The sequence below is a fragment of the Lactuca saligna genome, chromosome 1 (assembly GCF_052625555.1).
Source record: "Lactuca saligna cultivar CGN05327 chromosome 1, ASM5262555v1, whole genome shotgun sequence".
Taxonomy (NCBI): domain Eukaryota; kingdom Viridiplantae; phylum Streptophyta; class Magnoliopsida; order Asterales; family Asteraceae; genus Lactuca; species Lactuca saligna.
Window position 1 is genome coordinate 65864628 of NC_136417.1, and position 7500 is coordinate 65872127.

A 7500-nucleotide genomic window follows, 5' to 3' on the forward strand; every position below is an offset into this window, starting at 1 on the left:
TTCAAAGTTTCTAAAGTTCATCTCGAACGATTTAAAAAATTTATATGTTTATATTTTCTTGTTCGAAGCTGGTGTCCCAGCCCTTGTATTATCCCTTGTTCTTTTCGTCGTTTTTTAAAATTTTGGTGTAACTCGTTTATTAATTTGTATGACCATCGAGGGGGTTTTTTACCGATTTCGTTTATTCCACTAGAGTTTTTTTGACCTCTAAGTTTAGCTATAATTGTGGTCCATAAAAAAATGAACCGATTTTTTAAATCAATTTGGGCTTGGATTTTTTCTAATTTCTGTTCATAGTCTGGAGAATTAGGATCTATTTTATGTTCATATTCTCGAGAATTAGGATAGGGAAGAAGGCTATAATGAATTTTATTTAGTTCATATGTTTTTGCGCAATTTTCTATCGAAATTTGATTTATGATTGAAGATGAAAACAATGTATTGATTCTTCCACGATACATCCCAGTCAAAAAGGGATCATCCATTTTAACTAGGTAATTCTTTTTATTAACTAGGCAATTCTTTTTTTTTTTTTTCAGTCTCAACCTTACACAATCTAGTCTTTGTTTCAAGTATGTTTATAGAAAGAAATACTGTCTCTAAAGCCTCAATTCTATTTATAAATTCATTATTTAAGTTGTTATTTTTCTCTTTATTGGTATAAAGCCACTCGGTGTATAGTGCATCAGCGGAGAGTTTTTCTAATGTAGACAACGATATCCTTCTTGCTATCATTTCCCCAAAAGTTGACAAACTGGGAGGGTATGTAAAAGATATTCTTTTTTTTCCATCACTTTGACATGTATAAAAAAAATATTGTGACGTTTCTTTTCTTACAGACAATTTTTTATTTATTTTTCTTATGTATCGTAATGGACGATTCCATCGATTATAATCGAAAAAAAAAGGTCAGAATAGGTTTTTAAAACAAAGAAAAGGATTTTTCTTCATCTTTTTTGCCAAGTATTTCTAAATACAAATCTTCTTGATTCTCATACATATAAGAAAGCGGTGTATTGTTTTTAAGCTTCGCTTGGTTCATTTTCTCGAGGTTGTTCAGTTTCTTACTAATAATGGGTAACGACATTCTACCTAAATAATACACACAGGTAACAAATAAGAAAATATTAAGGATACCGGCTATAGACATAGAATTTGCCAATTCTGACACAAAGGACTTATTAGATCGAATGTACTTACGAATAGATCGATTTTTGCGTATCCAAACTACTAACAATCCAATTGATTTCATCAATAGAATGTGACCCATTATCCAACCAACAAAACTACTTGTTACAAAAATAATCTTGCTGTTGCATTGAAACATAAAAATGTTGACTAATCTCGCTAACATTGAACTTGGTAAAATGAAATGATTGAATAATTGAAAAATGAGATTATTCAGGAATACATAGGAAATGAGATTCAATCTTTTACTGCAAATTGATAAGCCGTTTCTTTCACTCATACAACTATCTGGTTTTCTTCATCAACCCCCGAATAATGAATAAAAAACGAAAATAGATATTCAAATCATGATACTTCTTTCCTAGAAAGAAAAGAAGTAGGGGGCAATTTATGTCTTAACGAATCACACGTAGAGATATTGATAACACACATAGAGTTAATGGTATTTCGTAACCAATTGATTGAGCAGCAGCTCGTAGACCACCTAAAAAAGAATATTTATTATTTGAGCCATATCCTGACATAAGAAGGCCGACAGGAGCAATGCTTGAAATAGCAATCCATAAAAAAAACACCGATACTGAGATCGGCTAGAACAAGGTGATAACTAAAAGGAATTACTAAATAACTTAATAAAATGGATATAACTGCTATAGATGGTCCAATACTGAATAAACGAGTATCTCCTCTAGATGGAAGAAGATTCTCTTTGAAAAGTAATTTGGTACCATCTGCTAGAGCTTGGAGAATTCCCAAAGGTCCTGCGTATTCAGGACCAATACGTTGTTGTATACCCGCAAATATTTCTCTTTCTAACCAAACAATTACTAGTACACCTATTGTGATTCCTAATACAAGAGTAAAAATAGGAATAAGCATCCATATGATCCCATAGACCTCTTTTAAGGATTCCAATATAGAAAAAGAATTGATAGCTTGTACTTCTGTTGTATCAATTATCATTTTAACGATCAACTTCTCCCATAATGATATCTATACTACCTAGTATTGTCATAATATCAGCCAATTTCATTCTTTTAACTAACTGAGGAAGAATTTGCAAATTAATAAACCCCAGTGGGCGAATTTTATAGCGCCAAGGAAAAACACCCTTATCTCCTATCAGAAAAATTCCCAATTCTCCCTTTGGTGCTTCGACTCTCACATAAAGTTCTTGCTTCGACAATTCAAAAGTCGGAGAAGGTTTTTTACTAATGAATCGATAGTCAAACTCATTCCATACAGTATCTTTTACTCGATCAAAGCAGCGGATTTCTAAATTTTCATAGGGCCCTCCCGGAATTCCTTCTAGGGCCTGTTGAATAATTTTTATGGATTCTGTCATTTCACTGATTCGTACTAAATAACGAGCTAATGAATCCCCTTCTTTTTGCCATTGGACTTCCCAATCAAATTCGTCGTAACACTCATAATGATCAACTTTACGAAGATCCCATTGTATTCCGGAAGCTCGTAGCATGGATCCCGACAAACCCCAATTTATTGCTTCCTCTCCACCAATAATGCCTACTCCTTCAACTCGTTCTAAAAAAATGGGATTCCGCGTAATAAGCTTCTGATATTCAGCAATTCCTGTTAAAAAATAATCGCAAAAATCCAAACATTTATCTATCCACCCATGAGGTAAATCAGCAGCGATTCCACCAATACGAAAAAAATTGTGCATCATTCGCATACTGGTGGCAGCTTCGAATAGGTCATATATCAATTCTCTTTCTCGAAAAATATAGAAGAAAGAAGTCTGCGCCCCAATATCAAGGATTTCCCCATAATGTCCATGAACAGTTGCTCCTGGAGTAGCCAAATAAGGCTTAGCTGATCGTATTACCACAGAGTCAACTTGAACAATTAGAACTTGACCCGGTTTAAAATGCGGTCCTTTTTTTGCTATACATACATTTTCACAAAGAAACTGCCCAAGACTAACGATTGGAGATGTCTCTTCACAATAATTGTAATGGAGAAAATACCAATTCAAATGAAATGGATTCAAAATGATGTTACTGCATGAATAGGGATTATAAATTTGACCATTTTCATCCGGTAAATAATATTTAAGTATTTGAAAAATCTGTTTGAAATTGTCAAGTTGCAAATAGTTAGTTACCAAGATCTGATTATGGGTTATTAAATGGGAAAAGAAATCAAAATTATAAATTGGAAAACCTGTTCCTAACGGGCCCAACGAATTCCTAATTGGAATTAGGGGGTTCTTTTTGATTGATTTTTTTATCGCATTGGGAGATTTTACATCGTTGAATGGGCCTATTCGAAAACAATTGGATGATGACAAAATTATCAAAGATTGAGATTCCTTATTTCGATTCAACAACGTATGGATAGTTCCTTGATTTGGATTAAGGGATTCTTTAATCCTTGACTTGGAATAGGAATAAATGGAAGAAAATGGATTGACATTAGCGCGATCTGATCCATTCTCAGAGATCAATCCTGAACCCGACAGATCGTTCCTTTTTCCGGTATAAGAAATAGGTGACTTAGCTAAGTCGATTCTTAGAAAATATCTAAGCAAACCATTTGTCCTTATTTCAACAAAGGAAGCACAGGCCTTTTCGATTTTTTTTGTCTTGGTCCCAATTCAACACTAAAGAAGTCCGAACTAACTGAATACTTGTGTCCCAAATTTCAAGAATTGGATCGTAATAAAGGATATAATTGACAACTCGAAGTTGTAGATTATCACTTTCCTGCAAGAGATCCGGCGGGAAAAGTCTTCCTAAATTTATACCATTTGTTTTTTTGTATGGGACTACAGGTTGAACCAAAACAAAATACTTTTTTTCATACCTGGAAAGTTTCATTCGTTGGATATAGAGCCAATTTTTCAATTTTTTGTATTCTTTGGAATTTGGTTTTCCCCCTCCTGGCGTTATCAATCGGAACGCCTTATTTGTCTTTCCAGGAAAATGGATATCTCCAGAAAAGATTATCAGTTTCATTTTTTCTGCTTTTTTCTTCACTCGGACCAATCCGCCTACCCGACTTCTTCTATTGAAAGTGATTTGTGTATCTACCCCAATAATACTATTGTGCCGTACCATTATGGAAGAAGATTCGGACAAAATGTGGACTTCCACGGGAATAAAAAAAATGGATTTACTTCCTTTTGGTATTTTGGCCAAAATACCTTGACTCCTCGATACTCAATCAAATTCTCTTCGTTGACGATTGAATTTAGTTCTCGAGTCTCATATTTAGTAAGTCCCGAGCTCTTTCTTATATATCGAGGATCATCGAAATAAGCAAGAATACTATTTTTACGGAGAATACCATTTCTGGGTATTTCCATTGAGATACCTGAAGAAGGTATTAGTTGGTTCTCGCCTTCTTGAATCGATTCGAGTGGGATGATGAATCTATTTCTTCGCCTCTTTGCCAATAAATCAGAATTACCGTCGAGAATGGCCGGATATCTGAGATTACAATGATCCGTACATGTCATTCGATTCAGTTCTGAATAATCAGGAATCCTATCTCCTTTTTTATTTTTACCAGAAAAATACGAACTAAAAAATTTGTGTCTCACTTGATTATTAGTTACTGAGGGGTTAGCAATATATCTTGGCTTGACAGAAAGAGAATAAGCGTTCATTTGATCTTGATCCTTGTGGATCGAACAAGGGCCTAGACTGTATCTCCATGGCTGCCCTAATAATATCCATAAATGACTTGTTTTTGGTAAGAGATGAATATTACCATATGTAAATTCAGGTGCATGGTACACATCAGTATTCCAGTGCATTTCGCCTTCTGAGTCAGAATAAATATGTTTTTGAACCTTCTCTTTCAAATTCAAAGTGGAGGTTCTCGCGCGAATCTCAGCAATCACTTGTTCTGATTCTACATATTGATCGTTTTGAACTAAAAGAAAACTTTTGGGCGGAATACACACAGTGTGTATAATATCTTCACTCTCAATAGTTACATACAAGTCTCTAGAACATAGAAAAGCAGGATGTCCATGATGTGTACGTGTCGGATGAACCAAATCCTCGTTGAATTTTATTTTTCCATTAGAAGGGGCTCGCACATGTTCTGCAGTACCCCCTGTAAATACTCCGCCGGTATGAAAAGTTCTTAATGTTAATTGAGTGCCCAGTTCTCCAATAGATTGACCTGCAATAATACCTACGGCTTCTCCCAATTCGACCAGGTCGTCATGAGCTGGACTCCGACCATAACATAATTGACAAATCCAAGATGTACTCCTACAAGTAAAGGGGGTTCGAATAGAGATTGGGTGTGCTCTAAAAGTTATGAATCTACTGACAAGTCCAACCCCAATATCTTGATTTCTAGTAGCAATACATCGCGAACCTATATATATATCATCTGCTAATACACGGCCCATTAATGTTTGGATAAAAATCCTGTCCGTCATCATTCCATTTCGAGGACTTACAGAAATACCTCGAACGGTGCCACAATCTGTTCGACGTACAACAATGTGTTGAACTACTTCAACAAGTCTGCGCGTGAGATATCCTGCATCTGATGTTCGGATAGCGGTATCCACAACCCCTTTACGGGCTCCGTAACAAGAAATAATGTATTCTGTTAAAGACAGTCCTTCGCGTAAATTGCTTTGAATGGGTAAATCAATCATTTGCCCTTGAGGATCCGACATTAATCCTCTCATACCTACTAATTGATGTACCTGAGATGCATTTCCTCTGGCTCCCGAAAAAGACATTATATGGACTGGATTAAAAGGATCGGTCATCCTAAAATTAGGATTCATTTCTTGTCGCAAATATTCACTTGTGGCATACCATATTTCGATCGATTGACGTAATTTTTCTACCGCGTGTACATTCCCATAATGATGGTGTTTTTCCAAAATAAAACTTTGTTGTTCAGCGTCTTGAACTAGCCATCTTTTAGAAGGTATTGTTAAAAGATCATCAATTCCTAATGAAATGGATGCGGCGGTAGCTTGTCGGAAACCCAGAGTCTTTACTTGATCTAAGATATGTGATGTATATCCTATTCTATAGCGATCAATAAATCGACTAATAAGTCGTTTCATGGCAGTTCCGTTTATCACTTTATTGTGAAAGACCTGAGTGGGCCGTTCTGCCATCAGTACCTCCATATTGCGCTGAGTAGAATTTTACAATGGGCTTGAGTCAGTGATTGGAAAACTTCCTTTTCTAGATCTTGATTCACGTATAAATTCTGCACTTATGGTCCTAGTTAACCCGGAGAGACTCGAATTCCCGTTGGTAGCATAGAATTACAACAGCCCTGCCAAAACCCCTGTATGGCTTCTTCTATTTCTCGATAAAGGGAAATATGACCAAGAGTGGTTCGAATATATATATATATATATATATATATATATATATATATATATATATATATATATATATATAAAGAATTTCTTTTTTTATACTTCGTACTATTAGATAGTGTCCATAAATCTCATAATAGGTCCCCACAGATTCATAGTGAATTTCGATGGGAACTTCTCTTGCAGTAATAACGCGTTGATCTAGTCGCCACCGCAGCCACAAAGGACTACCTAAATTGATTCGTTTTTGCCGATAAGCTCCAATTGCATCATAGGGATTACAAAAAAAGGGTTCTTTTTTTTTGTATACTTATAGTTATTATCTTCATTTTGATAGTTTCTACGATTACATGGATTATACCTATTTACACAAATACCCCGACGATTTCCACTCGTTAAGACATAGAATCCACTAAGCATATCTTGAGTTGGTGCCGAAATCGGATCCCCAATAGTTGGAGACAAAAGATTCATATGAGAAAACATAAGTAAACGTGCCTCTGCTTGAGCCTCCAAAGATAAAGGCACATGAACAGCCATTTGATCCCCGTCAAAGTGTGCATTGAAGCCCTTACAAACTAATGGATGTAAACAAATAGCGCGCCCTTCCACTAAAACGGGGAGGAATGCCTGTATGCCTAATCTATGCAGAGTAGGTGCTCTATTCAGCAATATAGGATGGTCATCCAGAATTTCCTGAAGTATTTCCCATACAATCGGTTTTTTTTTCCGAATTTGACTCTTAGCAACTCCTATGTTCGAAGCAAGATGTTTTCTAATTAGGTCACGAATTACAAATGCCTGGAAAAGTTCTATTGCTATTTCGCGAGGCAATCCACATCGATGTAATGAAAGTGAAGGGCCCACGACAATCACGGACCGCCCTGAATCCGTTTACCAAGCAGAGTCTCGCGAACTCTTCTTTCTTTGCCTTCAATTACATCTGAAAGCGACTTGTAAACTCTATTATGATCATC